This window comes from Protopterus annectens, chromosome 8.part0, assembly GCF_019279795.1.
Source record: "Protopterus annectens isolate FY-2018-M chromosome 8.part0, PAN1.0, whole genome shotgun sequence".
Classification (NCBI taxonomy): domain Eukaryota; kingdom Metazoa; phylum Chordata; order Ceratodontiformes; family Protopteridae; genus Protopterus; species Protopterus annectens.
This window is the reverse complement of record NC_056741.1, coordinates 1,694,161,362-1,694,185,646: the sequence shown is the minus strand read 5'-3', so window position 1 is coordinate 1,694,185,646 and position 24,285 is coordinate 1,694,161,362.

Below are 24,285 nucleotides of genomic sequence, written 5' to 3'. Positions count from 1 at the left end.
ATACAACACAGTACAGTATCAGCAATGCATCTACATACTGTAGGAGTATGGTCCACAGCATTCTACATCAAAAGCAAGTATTTAACCTGTTATGCTATTAACAATGCTAGCCAACTCAGCATAAGCAACACTAAACTCATCTTCCCATGAAGCTCTCAGCTCCTTGTAAAATCCGTTCAACACTCAAATATATCTCTCAACTTTGCAGCACAAAAAATCTGGAAAAAGCTGACATTTATTGGGGGGGGGGAACAAAAGCCCAAAAACCAGGGACAGATTTTAAATATTGTTTTTATAATTTTGGAAAGTTGCTAGAATAAAATGTTGTGTTACCACCATGCATTTTACTGCAATACTTGAACCCAGGACCCTGTGCACTATAGTCAGAGCAGCATACCACTATGTCAAATCAGCAGTTTCCTGAAAGATTTGAAGACCGAAACTTAAATGGCTATCATTTAGTGAAGTCAGTTCTCACTTCTCACTATAGCTCTCCACCTCTTAGCCCAAAACATGGACAAAGCCAATAATGGGGGAATACAGCCCCAAGAATAGGGACACATTTCAAATACTAATCTTATAAACTTAGAAAATTGCAAGAGTAAAAGGTTTTGTGTTACCATTTATTTTCTGAAAAATATGAAGTCTGAAATTCAAATGCCTGTCATTATCTAGTGGATTCAATCCTTCACTGATTTGCCACAAAAATCCAGAAAACCACAGATTTTATGAGGAACAGAGCAAAAAGATGAGGCATAAATCTGGAAAGTTTTCAGAAGTGGTGGTGCGTAGGGAATTTATGGTCTTGTTACCTGTACTCAAGGTACAGGGTTTGAGCTTGAGTAGCTCTAGCCACCAGGCATATTCACCTGGGGCATTTTACAAACACACACACACACACACACACATACACACACACACACACGCACACACACACACACACACACACACACACACACACACACACACACACACACACACACACACACACACACTCCAAGCCAGCTGCATAATAAATACACTGAAGACACACACTCCAAGCCAGCCGCATAATAAATACACCGAAGACACACTAAATACCTCTGCAAGCCAGCCGCATAATAAATGCACTGAAGACACACTAAATACTTCTGCAAGCCAGCCACATAATAAATGCACTGAAGACACACTAAATACCTCTGCAAGCAAGCCAGTTGCTTAATAAATACACTGAAGACACACTAAATACCTCTGCAAGCATGCCAGCACATACTAAATATCTCTCTAAGCCTTGCAAAGTCTTCTGCCTGCAGCCTCAATGTTTCCATTCACATACTCTGCAGCCTCAGCCATCAAATCCAAAGTCAGACACTGCATAATAAATATCTTGTGGCTTGCCATTTGTGGAACCAGCACCATGCTACACATTCCCTTGTGGCTTGTTGGAGCAGGCTGAAATACATGCAATTGTTCAATTCTGACAGGCTAGCAGGCCATTTCACGGAGTCAACACGCACATGATGACATCAGCTCAAAATGCTGAACTAAATTTTTTAAAATAAAAAAGGTGGGAAATTTGGAAATTAAGAGGTGCCACTGGGGAATTGTGGCACCCCATTATTTGGACCTCAAAACTCGATAAAAAATTAGTAATTTGGTATGGTTGGGAGGTATGATCATATACTAAACGTCTGATCCAATTAACAAAACTTGGCTGCGCCCCCAAATCCCTCAACTGGTTTACATCATACCTAAACAATAGACAACAGTCTGTAAAGTGGCATAACGTCCAATGTGATTATCTGTCAAACAACATAGGAGTCTCACAGGGTTCCATTCTGGGACCATTACTCTTCAACATCTTTATTAATGACCTTCACACAGTTTCTCAACTAGGTAAAATTATCCAATTTGCAGATGATTCAGCAATAATCTCTACTTCCAACAATTACTGTGACCTCCTCACGATTACTCAAAATGCTTTTACAGAGATTGACTCATGGCTAAACTACTGCTACTAAACACCAAAAAAAACCCGTCTAATATTCTCTTCAAAACCACCAGATATAGACTTCAAAATCTTATCTAAAGATGAAACTGAAATAGAAATAATAAAATCTGCCAAACTACTAGGCATTACAATTGATGACAAACTCACCTTTGAAACACACATTCTCAATGCAATAAAGAAAACGTACTTTAAACTAGGCAAACTTTATCATCATAAACTTTACCTGGACAAAAACACCAAAACAAAACTGGCAAGTACCTTACTGATCCCTACTCTACTTTATGGTAGTGCCATTTTTACTAACCTTCATTCATCCCTCAGCAATAAACTTCAGTCTTGTTACTATAAAATAGCTAAATTCACCTCAGGAAAGCCTAACCGCTCACACCACTGCCAAGCAATTTCTGAAGTGAACTGGTTGGATTTCTCAAACTATTTTTGCTATACCCAACTAATGCTAGCCCATAAACTAATTTATAAACCAAATATCTGCCCAACACTCTCATCAATATTACACACTTATATTCCTTCACGTACAATAAGATCCTCCAAAAATTGCTACTAAGTGTAACCAAGCCCAACAAAAGAGCTGGACAATGCTTGTTCTCCCATAGCATTGCTAAAAAATGGAACTCCTTACCCTCCCATATTAGCCAAATAGACTGTATAAAGACATATAAAGTAGCATTAAAAACTTATTTCTACTTAACCTCAAATGCCAATGCAAATCAAACAAGCCACCATAAAACCTTCACTATTTATTTTTAAACCAGTTCTATAGATCAAAATAACTTTTACCCTGACAGCAACACAGCTCTATTACCGCTATAACTGTTCGGCAAGAACTAACATTTTTTTTATGCACTGCCAAAAAGAAACAACTCAAGCTTTGTACTATACTGCCAACTGTTATCTAAGTTTATATAAGTTCTGATACATACTGATAAGTTTTATATTGTCTATGTATTCTACTTTTATAATTAAAAAAAAAAAATGTTTGCATATTTCCGCTTCTAAAAAAAATGTTGTCATGTGTCTATATTTTTATTTGACTGTATTAATTGTGGAACCTTTCTCCCCAGGCCTCCACTGAAAATGGGTTCCTGACCCAGTGGACTTTCCTGGTTAACAAATGTCAATAAATAAATAACTAAATAAAATAAGGAATACTATGAGCTTTTTGTATATATGTCTGGAGCACTAGATTAAGTTTTGCTGGTACAGATTCATTTTTTTTTTTACATTTTGATGAAGCTTTTTCTGCTGTAGGCAACCATAACTTGTTATATAAACTAAGAACATTGAAAGTAAATTATATTTCAGTATGACAATGAATGACTGAGTATATCAGACTTACGATTAAACAGGTCTAAGTTATAAGAGAAATCCAAAGGTCCCACAAAGCAAAGGCCATTAATGTGACTTATGTTGTTTAAGAAATATAGTAGTGAAACAGATTTTTGTGAATATATATATAGTCTACCAAATGATAAGAAATAGATGGTTAAGTATTTAAAAGGGAGGAAGACAACAGCATTTACATTGTTTCTCATCATTTGACAAAATGGTGTAAACATGATTAATTATGTGTAACTTTTTTAACATTTTTCATTTTTATCAGTAGATGGCAGTGCTTTATTGTTATTATGAAAACTTTTGAGAGGGAGTTCTGAATCTGATGAAGTTCACATTATTGCAGTGAACAAAAGTGCTTATTCTTTTATTAAAAAATTCACTATTTCCTGCTGCCTTTTTTATGTAACTTAAAACTGATATGTTTTCTAGTTCATCTTTAAGAAGTACTGTAATGTGGGTAAGTGAGTCAGATGACTAGCTGAGTCTTGGCTCTACTGAAAAAAAACTATGAAGAGGCAACATCAGTCACTAGTCTTGTATAGTCTAATGATTCATTATATATATATATATATATATATATATATATATATATATATATATATTTTTTTTTTTGGTATCATTCTACCCACTAATGTCTCTTTCACAAAAGTCAGAATATGAGTCTAGAATTCAGAAAATGGAATCAGAGTGGTAGTTGAGATTGCAACATTAGTTGCTGGTTCTATTTTCACTTACTAAGACACAGTTGCATAATTCATTTTCTCTGCCTGCTTCTGTGTATGCTGTGTGGTTGCCCCTTGGTTTTTACTGGCTTGTGTCTCATGAGCAGCATTTATATATATATATATATATATATATATATATATATAGAGAGAGAGAGAGAGAGAGAGAGAGAGATGTATATACACATGTAAGTGTTTTACATACATATATATATGTATATATATATATATATATATATATATATATATATATATAAATTACATTTTTCACAAAATGTTCATATTAATAAGACTAATAAGACTAGATCCTTACCTGCAAATTAATTCAGAAAATGTTATGTGTTTACCTTGAGTTGCACATCAGCAACTTTAATACAAATATTTGAGAAGTATCTTTAATTTCATGGTCAGAGCTTTGATTCTCTTACAATAAGGGTGATCCAGTGTGACCCAGTTGTGGTAAACGACAATATGTTTATCTGTAATGACTGACATAATCTGAATTTATAAAGTGACTTTATACTATGTGTAAAGAAATGTAATTGTGACAGAGTATTAAATACTGTAGTCCTAAAATTGTGTATACCATAATATATGTGCCTTACATTGCCATTGCAGCTTATCATGAAAAAATGTATGTGACATTTAAAATGCAGTGATATCCTTTAAGAAAAATAATACAAAAGCTGTATCCTTATAGCATCAGACTTTTCAAAGTCCACTAACATGTGCAGTATATTGTGATCAGCACTGCAGTCAATATTGCCATAGAATTGGAGTGACACAACAACACACACTGGGATATCTGCCGTGGTAACATTAACATAGTCAAGGTTTCCCATTCTGAAGGCTAACACCATGGTGTTGGCTGCCCCTACCATTGGGGGAAATCTCTTGCTAACAGTATTGCACTGAAGATCTGGTCATGACACACTGTGTTGGGCAGCACAAAGTTGGAGTCTGTGCTGTGGCATGCGGCATGTGACATGAAGTGTCAGTGGGAGTCCGTGTATGGTGACCCACAACAGCTGCACATGTATATTGCATCACAGGTACTGTCAATGAAAATGTGCTGTGGATAGGGCACACAAGAGAAGGTCTTCCTTTGCTATATGATGGCATACTGCTTGCACAGAACTGGACATGCATGGGCCCAGTAGTACTTGGGACAGATGGGACTGGGCATGTTTTACCCAAATACTGATGTGGCGCTTATCAAACACAGCCAGGACAAGCTGTGGTTTACAGCAAGCATTTTATGCCACACCTTGTCAATGTTCATCCAGTCCTATCACCTTCCCCTTCCCATGCCTGCACTTCAGAGTCATGTGCAACACATGGATGTGGTGTGCCACATGGTCAGTTGTACATGAACGTCCATGCTGTTCTGTGCCATGACATTGTTGTGACTATCATGCAACTGTAATAGCAGGATGCACTTATAGACACACATCCATGCATTGCCTTTACCTGGGCATGTGGTTTGCCAAGGATATCAGTTGCCCATTGTGGAGCTATTTTACCACCACTATCAGAATCAAATGGGGACAGTTGACCAATTTATTTTGCATGGACACTAGCTGATGTTCTGCTTGTTAGCAGACTGGCAGGATTCATTGTTCATCTTTTCAGAGGCAATATCTTTGGCTACTGTTCTGTCACTTTCTGGGTTGGACAATGTAAACTCACGTGCAGTGCCCTATGTATCATTAGCCATGTTGTTTCACTGTACCACATCATGTCCTGTGTCAGGATCAGTGTATAAGTTTAGGGAGGAAACAGGAAGTGGACAAACTGGAAACACAGAGACAAATATATAAGCACACATTAAAGGTGTACATAGAGTACTGTATAACAAAATACTTTATGCAATATACAGTCCTGTAATCCATACCAATGTACTCCTTTATGTACCTGGTCATCATGGTTTTGGCCATGCAGCATGTGATAGTCCTGTAATGCAGAACATGTGAGCTTGAAGCTATCATAGGAATTATAGATGTATTATACTGTTAGCAGAAATAAGGGAACACTTACCAAGATGACTGTTACTGCTATGTTGAGCTGTGGAAGACATAACATGAAATATCTGTGAATGTCTGGGACATATGACCCCTAAAATGTTAAATGTTATATAAAAGTAAATGAAATAACAATATCACAGTGGAGTGACCAGGCAGGAAAAAAAAAACAGAATCTCTGAATCCTTCACGTATGCAAAATATATATATTTATTAAAAAGAACAAACGGTTAGCGCTTTCACAATCAAGCTTCATCAGACCTTACTAAAACCAAAAAAGACACTCCATTTAAAAGCATTTAAATTTACAACATCCAATTGTAAAGATGAATCAATTAAGAAAGTAATTAAGTATTTAAAAGGGAACTCTGCAGAAGACATTACAAATAAACACAATAAATATTCTTAATAATAAAAACATAAAACACTTCCTACTCTATATAAAATAAATGCAGTAATAAAGTAGCAAAGTGGCAACAAAAAATAAATAAAAATAATGTACTATAATGGGGCATAGTATAATATAACGTTTTCATTTCTGAAGCCTTCTTTTCTTAAGCAGTGGCTTAATGGAAGCTCTCTCATTTAGACCACTGCCTCTATCTGCCCTAAGCATGATGATCCACTGTGTTTCCCTATGTTCTGTATGAGTAATAATGTCACCCTCCCTAACACTAGGGATAATAGTCTCTACAACCCTGAAATTAAATGTGTGTGTTTCACCAACCTGTTTTATGTGCTTAGAGAGTGCATTATGTTCTGATTTCTTCTTAATATGATACACATGTTCTCTTATCCTATCACGTAAGACCCTATTGGTCTTGCCTACGTAAAATGAATTACAAACTGCACACTCTGCCAAATAGACCACATTAGAGGTCATACAATTGGCATGGGCATGAAAAATGAACTCTCTACATAAATCAGGATGATAAAAGATACTGGAGGTTTTAATTAAAGAACACAAATTACAATTTCCACAAGGTAATGTGACACCCAATTCAGTGTTAATCGCACTGGGACCTCTTTCATAGCAGAGTAGCCTTTTCAAATTCTTTCTGTTTTTATATAAAAGCCTAGGTTTCTCACCTACAGTCTCTCCAATACTTTCATTGACTTGCAAGATGGAACAGTGCTGTGCAAACAAACTAGTGCACTCCCTACGGTCACTAGTATAAAAAAGGGGGATCCTGACCCCCTCTATTATTCTTATTAGATACACTTACAACTTCCAAGCTCACCACATTCGCAGGTCCAAAGTAAGTGGTTGCTGTAGTGGCTCTTAACCTGTCCAAACAAGACCAATTCTGACAAATTTCCTCATGGCCATATCCCCTCTCCAGTAACCTCTCTTCTAGGTTGCTAATCTCTTCCTTGAAGCCCTCCACTGTGGGATTCAGTCTAGAGGCCCTCACACCTTGGCCTTTTATTAAATTCCGGAATATGTATCGCGGAGGCATACTGGATCTAAACAAAAATGCATTCCTATGACACATTTTACGGTAGACACCAGTGTTGATGGAGCAATCATGTAGTTTCTCCACATAAAGATCTAAGAACTCAATCAGTGTTTGTGACCAATTGAAGGTGAATTTAAGACAACTAGTAAGACCATTGATCACTTGATGGAACTCATAAAGTTCTTTCTGACTTCCTCTCCACAAAAGGAACAAATCATTGACAAAACGTCGATAAAATAGGACATTAGTTTTATATTCCACTCTTCTAAGTAATATAGTATTTTCCAAGTGTGCAAGGAACATATTGGTGTAGTTATTGGCACACGAAGTGCACATAGCTACGCCATGTCTCTTGATGTACATTTCACCACTAAAGGTGAAAATATTATTCTCAAGAATTATCTCCAGGAAATAGTTAATCAGATCCACTTGTACTATAGTTAAATCATTATTAGTCAAAAGGTATTCATGAACATACTGTATCCCTAAGACATTGGGAATCATTTAAACAAGGACTGTACAGCAAAAGTTGACAAAATAACACCTTCAAGATCAGAGATCCCTCTGGTACAGTCATGCAAATCTATCAAAAAGTGTTTAGAGTCCCTCAGGACCACTTTATTCAAGTTAATTATTGGTCTCAAGTGCTTCTCAACATAATTAGATAGCGACTCTGTGACCCACCCCCCACCTGCTACGATGGATCTCATTGGTGGATAAGAAGGATCTAAAACCAGTGGAGATCCGGACCAAGAACAAAGTGAAGTATATCCAAAGGCTCAAAAAGGAACAAAACAGTCCAAAATGTCTTAAATAAAGCTTACTTTAATGGAAAGAAAATAAAAAATTGAAAATTACATCAAGCGCTTTCACCTGGGATCATACCAGGCTTTCTCAAGATAAACCATTATTAAAAATAAAAATCTTAAATACCTTCTAGTCCAAATCATGTGACTAGAACACCAATTAGTAAAATATGCAAATTAAACATTAAAGCAACCATAGATTCCTTCATTTAAATAAATTCATACAATAAACTGCAAACCAACAAGGTTATTCTAGATATTTAAAAACAAATTTTTACAATACAATCCATATTAAAACAAATACAGCAACCCTGCAAAACTACAAGCCAACTTGTAATACCTTAAGGCAACATTAAAAACTTGTGAAAAATTCGTGTGCCTTGAGAACCATTCAAAAATTGTAGGTAAGAAATCTTCTGCCCATCATACACAAAACAGACAATAATTAAAAAAGTTATTCAAAACAAAACATTCTCCATGTTGGTAAAATAAACAACACACCCAAAAAAAACTATAAAGACATAAAAATCATAACTTAGCCCTCCTCAGCTTTAAAACACTCATAATGCTAATACTGTCATTCAAACCAGGGGGCTTAGTTGCATTCAATTTGAGCTGCCACCACAATTCTTTATATTCCAGTCGGGCTTCCCAATCACCCCCTCTGCTGTCCTCCAGGACTTGGTCTAAAATTAAAAACTTGAGTTGCATATTAGGGCATGTACCAAGATGCTTATAAAAAGCATTGTTTTCCTTCTTCTTAGATACATCATAAAGGTGCTCATATATCCTTCTTCTAAGTGTTCTCTCAGTTTTACCCACGTAAAAACTGGAGCACTGAGTGCAAAACCCTAAATAAACAACCCCTTTTGTACCACAGTTGTAGAAATGCTCGGCCTTAACTCTAAACCTCCTAGATGGAATAAATAATGAATTTTCATTGAGCACATGAGGACATTGTTTGCATGAACCACACTTGTACGTGCCAAGTTTCGGACAAACCCTCGTGGAACCCACACAAGATTCACCCTCAAACAGGCCCTTAAGGTTCATGTCTCTTTTCCTAATAAAGTGGGGGCGTTCCTTAATGATCTGCTTGAAATCATCGTGATGTGCCAAAATAGGCCAATACATTGCAATTAACTGTTCCACCTTTGATGAATCCCCAAAAAAGGTATACACAAAACTATTTTGATATTCGGTCTGTTCTGATGATTTAAAAAGGGTGTCACAAGTTGCCCCACTACATAACAGAGGGCAATAAACAGCCTCCCTACCAGCAGTTACCTCCCCAGCTAAATCATTTACTAAATGTGCTGGGTATCCCCTTTCATTGAAAAGTTGCTTCAAAAAACTGACCTCATCAAGAAAAAACTCCAATGTACTACACATCCTTGAGGCACGTATAAATCACCCTTTCACTATGCCTTTCTTCTGGTGAAAGGGGTGACCACTATTAAAGTGTAAATAAGAGTTGGAGAAAGAGTTTTTTCTGTATACCTTAGATTGAAAGGTGCAATTACTAACATCTTTGAAAAGAGCGACATCAAGATAATTCAGGTAATCACTGTTAACATTGTAAGTAAATGCTAGGAAGGGGGTGGTGGAGTTGCTGTAAACCATAAATTCCAAGAATTGGTCCAAGGTACCATCCCATAAAAGGCAAATGTCATCAAGGTATCGTTGGTAGTGGGTAATATATTGAACCCAATTCGTAGAAAAAATAAATTTGCTTTCCCAGTGGTGTAGTACGATGTTGGCATAACTAGATGCACAAGCCGTGCCCATTGCTACACCCTTTTTCTGCTTGTAAAAATCACCCTTAAAATACATGAAATTATTGTCCAGGACAGTCTCCATGAACTCAACCAATAGTCCAATCATGTTAGCCCCTAGCCTAGATTCAGTAGCTAAAGTGTCATTGAACCATTCCAAGCCTACGTCATGGGGGATACTAGGGAATAACTCAACTATATCAATGGTTGCCATTAGTAGTTCTGGTTTGTAAAAATTTTTTTGGATGCCAGAAAGAAATTCCCATGAATCTTTGCAGACATGGGGTAAAGCAAAGGCAAATTTGTTGATGTTAAAATCAATGAACTTTCCTAAGGGCTCTGTTATACCACCAGCCCCAGACACAATAGGCCTGAAATTCAAAGGGTCTAAGCCCTTATGTATTTTAGGGATTCCAAAAATTGCAGGTGTCCTTGGATTTTTAACATGCAGATAGTTATATAATTTCTCATTTATCACACCCTGCAGTAAATGATCCATGAGTGAGTAAGAAATCTTGGAATATGCTATGTTTAACTCATTCCTAGATATCAATTTGTAACGCTCAATATCCTGCAACATATTGTGAATGTAATTGTCATATATCATATTGTACATTAAAACTACGCCCCGACCTTTGTCCAGCTTCATCACCTAGATGTCCTCGTCGCGAAGCCTTCTTATCAACTGGCTAAGCTCTTGTCTAAAATTAACAGATGGAGGATGAGACCTATTCAGACAGAAATCTCTTAGATCTATTTCCACCAAGTCCTCAAACAATTTTAACAATGGATTTAAAGGTGGATTAAATGTACTAGGTCTGGTAAGCCCATCGTTAATCTGAGTTTGACCTTTGATAAAGAAGAAAAGATTCAGCCGTCTAACAAAAAGTTTTAAATCAACTAAGATGGTACATAGATCAAGCCTACGTGAGGATACAAAATGAAGCCCTTTAGTGAAAAGCTCAAAAAAGTCATCAGTAATTGTGATGTCAGTAAAATTATATATAACAAAATGATCCTTTTTGATTAAAACACAATTACCATGTACTCCCTCAAGAGCTTCATGAACAGAAATACTGATAGATTCTTCACCTAGAGCCCTCATCTGCATGTTCTGCTCCACATCTGAGGTTGGTATGTAACATTCCTCCCCCCTTGTCTGCCCGGGGGATAGTGAAAATCCGATGGGCCACTCTGACTACTTTTTTGAGCAAGCCTCTCACTTCTTCTTGGTATATCTAGTGCAGGACTAGGGACATTATCATTAAAAATCGTGTCACCATTTAGGTTATGAAACTGCTTGGTGTCCTGCCTACCTCTACTAAACAGTGGATAAGCCTTTCCATCCCTGTATTCTATGAGGTCGCGCTCGAGCTTCCTGATCTTGCGATTCACTATTTTTAAACAATATTGATCTACTTCATTAAAAACAAGATCATATTCTCTTTTGACACCTAAAAAATTCTTACTTTTAATTACACAGTCATTAAGTGATGTTACTTCTTTAAGCATCACAACAGCTTTTTCCTCATAATCTTTTATCATGCATTCAAGCATTTCAAGCCCTGCCTTGTCGAAAATTTTAACTAAACTATTGTAAAGAGAAGAACCAGCCACAGCATTGTTTGGAAATTTGTAGCAGCGTAACCCCTTTGGGACACGCTGCACACGCAAACATTCTTTCAAGTAGTCTATTTCTAATTGCGTGCTCTTAAATGCGTACAAATTATCATTAAAAGTTTTAAAATCATGTTCCACACAGCTATCCATGCTGTTGTTGACAGTAAAAGTACCTTGTTTGAATTGAAATAGTTTTTCCGTCCACGAGACAAAATTAAAGTCTTTTTTCAAAGAATTGCTTCTAGCGTTGTTAGCACTAGCCTGATGCAACTGCTGCTCCTGTGGATCGGTGCAACCCAATAAAATCCCTCCAGGAACTTCCGCTGCCAAGAAAACCCTGTTACTAGGACCCGAAGTTGCTGTTGCAAGTAAACCTAGTCCATTTTGCTGATTGCCAGGCAATGAAGCCCCAGATGTATTAGATTCAGGATTTAGGGACTTAGTCAATTTAGATAAAAGAGATAAAATCTGCTTAAATTCACCACGAGTGACCGATGCATCGTCGGTTTCATCTCTTAACAATAGTGGTGTGTCAGAGAGACTAGATCGTTCAGTTCCTTCAGCCATGGATCGATAAAACCAAGAAACTAAAACCAGTGCAGATCCGGACCAAGACCAAAGTGAAGTATATCCAAAGGCTCAAAAAGGAACAAAACAGTCCAAAATGTCTTAAATAAAACTTACTTTAATGGAAAGAAAATAAAAAATTGACAATTACATCAAGCGCTTTCGTCTTGGATCATACCAGGCTTTCTCAAGATAAACCATTATTAAAAATTCAAAGCTTAAATACCTTCTAGTCCAAATCATGTGACTAGAACACCAATTAGTAAAATATGCAAATTAAACATTAAAGCAACCATAGATTCCTTCATTTAAATAAATTCATACAATAAACTGCAAACCAACAAGGTTATACTAGATATTTAAAAAAAATTTTACAATACAATCCATATTAAAACAAATACAGCAACCCTGCAAAACTACAAGCCAACTTGTAATACCTTAAGACAACATTAAAAACTTGTGAAAAATTCATGTGTGCCTTGAGAACCATTCAAAGATTGTAGGTAAGAAATCTTCTGCCCATCATACACAAAATAGACAATAGTTAAAAAAGTTATTCAAAACAAAACATTCTCCATGTTGGTAAAATAAACAACACACCCAAAAAACTATAAAGACATAAAAATCATAATACCCTAATATGCAACTCAAGTTTTTAATTTTAGATCAGGTCCTGGAGGACAGCAGAGGGGGTGATTGGGAAGCCTGACTGGAATATAAGGAATTGTGGTGGCAGCTCAAATTGAATGCAACTAAGCCCCCTGGTTTGAATGACAGTATTAGCATTATGAGTGTTTTAATGCTGAGGAGGGCTAAGTTATGATTTTTATGTCTTTATAGTTTTTTTGGGTGTGTTGTTTATTTTACCAACATGGAGAATGTTTTGTTTTGAATAACTTTTTTAACTATTTTCTATTTTGTGTATGATGGGCAGAAGATTTCTTACCTACAATCTTTGAATGGTTCTCAAGGCACACATGAATTTTTCACAAGTTTTTAATGTTGCCTTAAGGTTTTACAAGCTGGCTTGTAGTTTTGCAGGGTTGCTGTATTTGTTTTAATATGGATTGTATTGTAAAAAAGATTTTTTAAACATCTAGTATAACCGTGTTGGTTTGCAGTTTATTGTATGAATTTATTTAAATGAAGGAATCTATGGTTGCTTTAATGTTTAATTTGCATATTTTAGTAATTGGTGTTCTAGTCACATGATTTGGACTAGAAGGTATTTAAGCTTTGAATTTTTAATAATTGTTTATCTTAAGAAAGCCTGGTATGATCCCAGGTGAAAGCACTTGATGTAATTTTCAATTTTTTATTTTCTTTCCATTAAAGTAAGTTTTATTTAAGACATTTTGGACTGTTTCATTCCTTTTTGAGCCTTTGGATATACTTCACTTTGGTCTTGGTCCGGATCTGCACTGGTTTTAGTTTCTTGGTTTTATCGATCCATGGCTGAAGGAACTGAACGGTCTAGTTTCTCTGACACACCACTATTGTTAAGAAATGAAACCGATGATGCACCAGTCACTCGTGGTGAATTTAAGCAGATTTTATCTCTTTTATCTCAATTGACTAAGTCCCTAAATCCTGAATCTAATACATCTGGGGCTTCATTGCCTGGCAATCAGCAAAATGGACTAGGTTTACATGCCACAGCAACTTCGGGTCCTAGTAACAGGGTTTTCTTGGCAGCGGAAGTTCCTGGAGGGATTTTATTGGGTTGCACCGATCCACAGGAGCAGCAGTTGCATCAGGCTAGTGCAAACAACGCTAGAAGCAATTCTTTGAAAAAAGACTTTAATTTTGTCTCGTGGACGGAAAAACAATTTCAATTTAAACAAGGTACTTTTACTGTCAGCAACAGCATGGATAGCTGTGTGGAACATGATTTTAAAACTTTTAATGATAAGTTGTACGCATTTAATAGCACACAATTAGAAATAGACTACTTGAAAGAATGTTTGCGTGTGCAGCGTGTCCCGAAGGGGTTACGCTGCTACAAATTTCCAAACAATGTTGTGGCTGGTTCTTCTCTTTACAATATTTTAGTTAAAGTTTTCGACAAGGCAGGGCTTGAAATGCTTGAATGCATGATAAATGATTATGAGGAAAAAGCTGTTGTGATGCTTAAAGAAGTAACATCACTTAATGACTGTGTAATTAAAAGTAAGAATTTTTAGGTGTCAAAAGAGAATATGATCGTGTTTTTAATGAAGTAGATCAATATTGTTTAAAAATAGTGAATCGCAAGATCAAGAAGCTCGAGCGCGACCTCATAGAATACAGGGATGGAAAGGCTTATCCACTGTTTGGTAGAGGTAGGCAGGGCACCCAGCAGTTTCATTACCAAAATAGTGACCCGATTTTTAATGATAATGTCCCTAGTCCTGCACTAGATATACCAAGAAGAAGTGAGAGGCTTGCTCAAAAAAATATTCAGAGTGGCCCATCGGATTTTCACTATCCCCCGGGCAGACCAGGGGGGAGGAATGTTACATACCAACCTCAGATGTGGAGCAGAACACCAGATAAGGGCTCTAGGTGAAGAATGTATCAGTATTTCTGTTCATGAAGCTCTTGAGGGAGTACATGATAATTGTGTTTTAATCAAAAAGGATAATTTTGTTATTTACAATTTTACTGACATCACAATTACTGATGACGTTTTTGAGCTTTTCACTAAAGGGCTTCATTTTGTATCCTCATGTAGGCTTGATCTATGTACCGTCTTAGCTGATTTAAAACTTTTTGTTAGACGGCTGAATCTTTCCTTCTTTTTCAAAGGTCAAACTCAGATTAACTATGGGCTCACCAGACCTAGTACATTTAATCCACCTTTAAATCCATTGTTAAAATTGTTTGAGGACTTGGTGGAAATAGATCTAAGAGATTTCTGTCTGAATAGGTCTCATACTCCATCTGTTAATTTTAGACAAGAGCTTAGCCAGTTGATAAGAAGGCTTCATGATGAGGACATCCGGGTGATGAAGCCTGACAAAGGTGGGGTCGTAGTTTTAATGTACAATATGATATATGACAATTACATTCACAATATGTTGCAGGATATTGAGCGTTACGAATTGATACCTAGGAATGAGTTACACATAGCATATTCCAAGATTTCTTACTCACTCGTGGATCATTTATTGCAGGGTGTGATAAATGAGAAATTATATAACTATCTGCATGTTAAAAATCCAAGGACACCTGCAATTTTTGGAATCCCTAAAATACATAAGGGCTTAGACCCTTTGAATTTCAGGCCTATTGTGTCTGGGGCTGGTGGTATAACAGAGCCCTTAGGAAAGTTCATTGATTTTAACATCAACAAATTTGCCTTTGCTTTACCCCATGTCTGCAAAGATTCATGGGACTTTCTTTCTGGTATCCAAAAAAATTTTTACAAACCAGAACTACTAATGGCAACCATTGATATAGTTGAGTTATTCCCTAGTATCCCCCATGACGTAGGCTTGGAATGGTTCAATGACACTTTAGCTACTGAATCTAGGCTAGGGGCTAACATGATTGGACTATTGGTTGAGTTCATGGAGACTGTCCTGGACAATAATTTCATTTATTTTAAGGGTGATTTTTACAAGCAGAAAAAGGGTGTAGCAATGGGCACGGCTTGTGCATCTAGTTATGCCAACATCGTACTACACCACTGGGAAAGCAAATTTATTTTTTCTATGAATTGGGTTCAATATATTACCCACTACCAACGATACCTTGATGACATTTGCCTTTTATGGGATGGTACCTTTGACCAATTCTTAGAATTTATGGTTTACAGCAACTCCACCACCCCCTTCCTAGCATTTACTTACAATGTTAACAGTGATTACCTGAATTATCTTGATGTTGCTCTTTTCAAAGATGTTAGTAATTGTACCTTTCAATCTAAGGTATACAGAAAAAACTCTTTCTCCAACTCTTATTTACACTTTAATAGTGGTCACTCCTTTCACCAGAAGAAAGGCATAGTGAAAGGGCAATTTATACGTGCCTCAAGGATGTGTAGTACATTGGAGTTTTTTCTTGATGAGGTCAGTTTTTTGAAGCAACTTTTCAATGAAAGGGGGTACCCAGCACATTTAGTAAATGATTTAGCTGGGGAGGTAATTGCTGTAGTGAGGCTGTTTATTGCCCTCTGTTAGGTAGTGGGGTGACTCATGACACCCTTTTTAAATCATCAGAACAGACCGAATATCAAAATAGTTTTGTGTATACCTTTTCTGGGGATTCATCAAAGGTGGAACAGTTAATTACAATGTATTGGCCTATTTTGGCACATCACGATGATTTCAAGCAGATCGTTAAGGAACGCCCCCACTTTATTAGGAAAAGAGACATGAACCTTAAGGGTCTTTTTGAGGGTGAATCTTGTATGGGTTCCACGAGAGTTTGTCCGAAACTTGGCACGCACAAGTGTGGTTCATGCAAACAATGGCCTTATGTGCTCAATGAAAATTCATTATTTATTCCATCTAGGAGGTTTAGAGTTAAGGCCGAGCATTTCTACAACCGTGGTACCAAAGGGGTTGTTTATTTAGGGTTTTGCACTCAGTGCTCCAGTTTTTACGTGGGTAAAACTGAGAGAACACTTAGAAGAAGGATATATGAGCACCTTTATGATGTATCTAAGAAAATGGAAAACAATGCTTTTTATAAGCATCTTGGTACATGCCCTAATATGCAACTCAAGTTTTTAATTTTAGACCAGGTCCTGGAGGACAGCAGAGGGGGTGATTGGGAAGCCTGACTGGAATATAAGGAATTGTGGAGGCAGCTCAAATTGAATGCAACTAAGCCCCCTGGTTTGAATGACAGTATTAGCATTATGAGTGTTTTAAAGCTGAGGAGGGCTAAGTTATGATTTTTATGTCTTTATAGTTTTTTTGGGTGTGTTGTTTATTTTACCAACATGGAGAATGTTTTGTTTTGAATAACTTTTTTAACTATTGTCTATTTTGTGTATGATGGGCAGAAGATTTCTTACCTACAATCTTTGAATGGTTCTCAAGGCACACATGAATTTTTCACAAGTTTTTAATGTTGCCTTAAGGTATTACAAGTTGGCTTGTAGTTTTGCAGGGTTGCTGTATTTGTTTTAATATGGATTGTATTGTAAAAAAATGTTTTTAAATATCTAGTATAACCTTGTTGATTTGCAGTTTATTGTATGAATTTATTTAAATGAAGGAATCTATGGTTGCTTTAATGTTTAATTTGCATATTTTACTGATTGGTGTTCTAGTCACATGATTTGGACTAGAAGGTATTTAAGCTTTGAATTTTTAATAATGGTTTATCTTGAGAAAGCCTGGTATGATCCCAGGCGAAAGCGCTTGATGTAATTTTCAATTTTTTATTTTTTTTTCCATTAAAGTAAGTTTTATTTAAGACATTTTGGACTGTTTCGTTCCTTTTTGAGCCTTTGGATCAGAAGGATGTTTATGCACCTTCAGTAACGCTTGCATTATTGGTATCAGGGGATTGGTCACCTTGAGAAAGGAATATGTTTCTTCTATTATCAAATTCCCAGAAAAAACATCAAACAGGCTATCAGACACAGAAGAAATAGTTCTATGCACATCTTCAACTGTGATTTTACTATAATAAGTATCTTCACTCAGCAGTGTCTCCATGGATTGTAGGTAATGGGATTTATTCATCACTACAATAAGGCCACCTTTATCTGCTGGTCTAATAATAATTAAATTGTGATTCTGTAAGTCCCTGAGTGCTGCTCTTTCTTTATAAGTTAGGTTTTGTTTTAAATTCCTACTAAAAGTACTATCTTTATTATCATAGAACTTAAAATTATTCTCTTCTGTGAGTTTCAGGTATACTTCAACTAACAGATGATTATTAGGGATGAAGTTGCTCAGTTTCCTGAAGTTGGAATGACATATATTACTTCCAACTTGCCTATCCTTCTTATTAACATCCCCATATAGTAAACACAAGATCATATTCCTATAAAAGACTTTGAGATCTAAAATAGTGTCAGACATTCTGCTCTTACAAGTAGGTATGAAATTCAGCCCCTTACAAAGCACACATCTCTCCTCAAGGGAGAGTTCATATGAAGAGATGTTCAAAATCAGTGACTCACCACTTTCCCCCACATCTTTTTCAGGGTCTGATTCAAGTTGTGTTCCCCTGAAAGCTTGCGCTTTTGGCGCCCCCTGCTCATGGATCTCATACATATCCCTCCTCTGTCTGTCTGAACAGGTAGGGGAAAAGAAAGGTCCCCTAAAGACCCATTCCTCATTATGTTTAAAACCTTATTGTTCACCCGGGTGTCTTGAAAAAAATTCTTGTTCTTAGGTCTAACAACCCTCTCATCCACTACACCACTACCACTACTCTTCTTGTTGTTAATCACAACATTTGGGTACAAACTTGCTACTTGCATTTATCCCTTTCGATACACCAGGGGTACCCGATATTACAACATCACTGAGTTCTCCCATAGGAGACTTTGTGGTGTCACCAGTGTGCTCAATTAATTCAGAAACACATTCAATACATGCATTATTCATATTTCCATCATTTACAGTATTTAAACCATTACTCCCTCTTACAGTATTGCCAGCAGATAAAACAGTTTTCCTAGGCAAAGGAATATTATCCCTAGGATTCACCTCAGCATTAAAATTAAAAGCTTTATCAAAGTTCTGTCCAGCGTGTGGCCATATAAAGACATGGCCAGTTTTAAAGTCATTAATGTCCCTCAAAACCTTTGTCTTTTTTGATGCAAGAGCTTCCGCTCAAAGACAGCTACACCATCCAACAAACTTTCAAACAAAGGATTCAGAGTTCTAGATGTGCAATTGCTAGAAACAGTTTCCTGTCTCTCATTTAAAACCTTTCTCAATCTGTCCTCTTCAGGACCGAAAAAGTCTATGAGCAAACGCATATACTTTGTGCTTACTTCCAGATTCAACTGTTGCCAGCGAGTGAGAAGTTCTGGATAATATGAGCCCTGAGTAAGCATGTTATGTACACATAGTCCACGTGGTACTATCTTCTTCTCCAAACAAAACTCAAAATGAAGTTGCTGTGCCTGCAGCCTCTTGAGTTTCAAAAAATTACGTTCAATCTCATCCATACTCTGTTGTAATGACTCAAAATCCTCCGTCGCATCAGTGGCATCATCATCTATTGCACAAACATTGAGTTGCCAAAGCGAGCTCCTATCTCAGCAAATACTGAGAGAATCTCTCAGAAAAGGTCACATCTGTTTTATTCCCTCGACCGGGATTGTAGTCCAACTCAATCACTGCCGACTGTTCCATTGCCATGTCCCTGCAGATTAAAATGAGCAGAACAATAAAAATAACAAGAATAATGTATAATCCAAGGGGTAAACACTCCATTGCAAAAATTAATGAAAATAAAAGTAAATGAAATAACAATATCACAGCGGAGTGACCAGGCAGGAAAAAAACAGAATCTCTGAATCCTTCACATATGCAAAATATATATATTTATTAAAAAGAACAATTGGTAAGCGCTTTCTCAATCAAGCTTCATCAGACCTTAATAAAACCAAAAAAAGACACTCCATTTAAAAGCATTTAAATTTCCAACATCCAATTGTAAAGATGAATCAATTAAGAAAGTAATTAAGTATTTAAAAGGGAACTCTGCAGAAGACATTACAAATAAACACAATAAATATTCTTAATAATAAAAACATAAAACACTTCCTACTCTATATCAAATGGGGACAGTTGACCAATTTATTTTGCATGACCACTAGCTGATGTTCTGCTGTTAGCAGACTGGCAGGATTCATTGTTCATCTTTTCAGAGGCAATATCTCTGGCTACTGTTCTGTCACTTTCTGGGCTGGACAATGTAAACTCAAGTGCAGTGCCCTGTGTATCATTAGCCATGTTGTTTCACTGTACCACATCATGTCCTGTGTCAGGATCGGTGTATAAGTTTAGGGAGGAAACAGGAAGTGGACAAACTGGAAACACAGAGACAAATATACAAGCACACATTAAAGGTGTACATAGGGTAATGTATGACAAAATACTTTATGCAATATACAGTCCTGTAATCCATACCAATGTACTCCTTTATGTACCTGGTCATCATGGTTTTGGCCATGCAGCATGTGATAGTCCTGTAATGCAGAACATGTGAGCTTGAAGCTATCATAGGAATTATAGATGTATTATACTGTTAGAAGAAATAAGGGAACACTTACCAAGATGACTGTTACTGCTATGTTGAGCTGTGGAAGACATAACATGAAATATATGTGAATGTCTGGGACATATGACCCCTAAAATGTTAAATGTTATATAGTTTATTAAAGGGCATACCACAAGATCTAAGTTACCCAACCTCTATGCCACCACCTGAAATACATTAACTATGCCAGGAAAAAAACTGTGCATTACTTTCTGGAGGATTAGTAGGCACCCCTGGCATCACACTGTTGTCAGTATTTGATAACACGGTTAGCCATATGAAGGACTATGTTACTGCATTGATAATAACATTCGTTTGGAGTCCTGTTCCACCCTCACACAACATTGACTATGAAGGCTATGTGTTTCCACACCCATGCCTTCCTGGCCACATCACCCATCTTTTCCGGCAGATTCCTGCTATACTGTCAGAAGGCATCAATTTTAATATCAATCTCCCTAGTGGAGAAGTTCTTTCTTTGGAGCATAATGGACACATCTAGAACACACAAAATTCTACATATCAGGAATATATCATTTGTACTAAATCTGTGCAGTGCTTACTTGTAGGATTAATTCAATTATGCATACAAGCAATATACATGGTTATGCCACTTCAAGGCAGCATAAATCATGTGCTGTTCTTTAAGAAATTGGCACTAACAATGTGACACTGTGGTTTCTATGTTTCATCATCATCAGCCTCCTTTTTCCCATTTTCTACATGGAGTTGGGGTATCATGTTAACTGTCACCAAACCTCTTGATTCAGTGCCACACTCCTGCCTCCTTCAATATTCATGCCTGACTGCCACAGATTTTCTTTCACACAATCCATCTACCTCTTTGCTGGATGTCCTCATTTTCTCTTATCTTCTTCCTGTTTGTTCCAAATCTTCTTCACCAGATTGTTTTCTGCTTTCCCGCACATGTGTCCGAACTGCCATAATCTGGTATCTTTGATCCTTTCTGCAATTGGAGCTATTTTGGCTTCTGCTCTTATGTCCTCATTCCTTCGTCTGTCCCACAGTGTGCCTCCTACCACCCTTCTCAGGGACTTCATTTCCATCAACTCTAGCTTCTTCATCTGCTCTGTCTTTACTGCTCAAGTTGTACCATACAGTAATACTGGTTGCACGACTGTCTTGTACACCTTACTTTTCAGCTTCTTTGGCATTCTTGTGTCATAGACTATACCTATGCCAGCTGGCTGCAGCCCCTCTGATTCTAGCTTTGACCTCTTCATTCAGACTTCTCTTCTCCTCAACCACTCCTCCCAGATACCTGAAACTATTTACCTGTTCCACTGTCTTCCCTTCTGTCTCAATTCTCAGCATTTTCTGATTCCCCCAGTTTGCTGCCATTACCACTTTCTTATCTGTGATTAGTTTCATCCCATTTGCCTTCAGTTTTGCATTCCATTCCCCTATCCTTTACTGAAGTTCTTGTTCAGAGTCTGCCTATAATGCCACATTGTCTGCATACAGTAACCTTTCTGATCTGTCCGCTCCAACCTGTTTGCTAATGTAGTCCATCACCAGTATGAACAGCAGTGGGCTCAGAACTGAGCACTGGTGTACACCCACTCATACTGGGAACCCCTCTCTGAGGCAGAATATTGTTCATACTTGAGTCATTTGGTCTTTGTATATAGCCTGCACTGATTTTACCAATGTTTCTGGGACTTCAAACCACCACAGTACTGCCCAGATCATCTTTCTTTCAACTGTGGTTGCTATGTTTATCACTGGAAAAACACATGATATGATAAACACCTTGCAAGTACTGATGTAAATGGGCACAGCAGTCCACATGTTAACACACCAAAATGTGAGAAGAACATGAGTGGTTCAGAACTATAATTGTGACATCTTATGCCCTATAAGCCCATTCAATTAAACTACTACAATCCATGTTATAAAGCAATAAAATACACTGCAGGCAGTACATCTGTAATGTAGGAGTAATACATAACAAAATCTTATGCACACAAAAATAATGCATACAGTCTTTAAAAATAGAATTACCATACAAATATATTCTCTGCTTATGAGGTAAATATCTGTGTAATATCATATGATTCCACTGTACATTTGCAGGCAAATGCAGATGTCTGCAACTTTGAATGAAGTATGTCATTCCCCCAGAAAAGTAACATACCAAGAACAGAATTTATATACCCAGTCCTTCACAATTCTTTTAAAGACTACTTAATAAGCTGCCAAAATGCAGTTTCAAGTGCAGAGCTGTACATATTATTTATCTTTATTAGAAGGAGCATGTGTAAAGATCAATATACCTCAATATGTATCACAATTTTAGTATAAAGAAGAACATAAACGTAATACACATCATGGATTCTATCAGTATCCAAAGTTTTCTGCATAATTAATCAGCATTAGGAATGTGTACAACAAACCTGCAAGTATAACATATATATATGTGTATATATATATATATATATATATATATATATATATATATATATATATATGTGTGTGTGTGTATATATATATATATATATATATATATATATATATATATATAGATAGATAGAGAGAGAGGGAGAGGGAGAGAAAGACAGACAGAACAGTATTAGCTGTAGATAGATATATACATATTTATATATATATATATATATATATATATATATATATATATATCGCCAGGATTTAATAAAATCTGTGTAGGTACTGTTTTGAGCCTACATGGGCTATATCCATGTTCATGGTCACTGTTCCCCCTCAGCAGCGTGCCATACATATTAATAATGGAGTGTTGTGGAGAGCCCAGTAATGCAGTTATTGAATCAGTATAGGGAGAGGTGTAGTGCTAACTGTGGCTGCAGATGAGTATGAGACTCCCTGCAATGTCCTTTGTTTTATTTTTTTATTTTTTTCCTTTGTTTTATTTTTATTTATTTATTTATTTTAAAAAGCATGTTTTTGTGGTGTGGAGCACAGCACTATCAAGCTGACATCACATATATGATAGCAGGGGTCTATATTATAAGATCGACGGTTGAAAACATTGAACACCATATGGTCAACACCATATAGTCGATGTCTTCAAACATTGAACTTATAAAAACAACAAAAAAGAAAAAGAAAAAATTATCCTAATGGGTTTAAGCAGGGGGGCAAGCCCCACTGCACCCCCCATACCCCCGCTACTTAAATATACCAACTCCGAGACTGCACTACATTGCAGTAAATGGAAATCTCCCCTTATAGAGATTTCCATTTACACGTTTGTGTCTACAATATCAGCTTCGATATTGTTGGCGTTCGAGAATATAATATAGACCCGGATAGCAGACACCTGCCAGACATCTAACAATAAAACACAGATGCAATTATTTATTTAAAGGTGTGTTTAAGTGTGTCTAATCATGTCTGCATGTTGCAGTGCTCAGCAATGCTTATAGCTAGCTCAGTGATATACGTGAAGTTATACAAGATTTTTTTATATCTTCGTAGCTAAATGGGTAGAGTTACGGCTTCATGTGCATTAGGTCCAAGATGTGAATACATGGAAGGGAAAATATGTATTTAATTTTGATATACATAGTATGCATTTTGTTTATAAAACATGGCCCCGCTGCATTCTGCTAAGCTCTGCTCAACTATGCTTAGATCTGCTAAGCACCTCATAAACATGGCAAAAGCTGCCAATGTTTGTGTGCTGCTTGGCTCTTCTTGGCTGGTTTGCATGCTGCTAAGCTCCACTAAGACTATGGTTCTTCCAGTT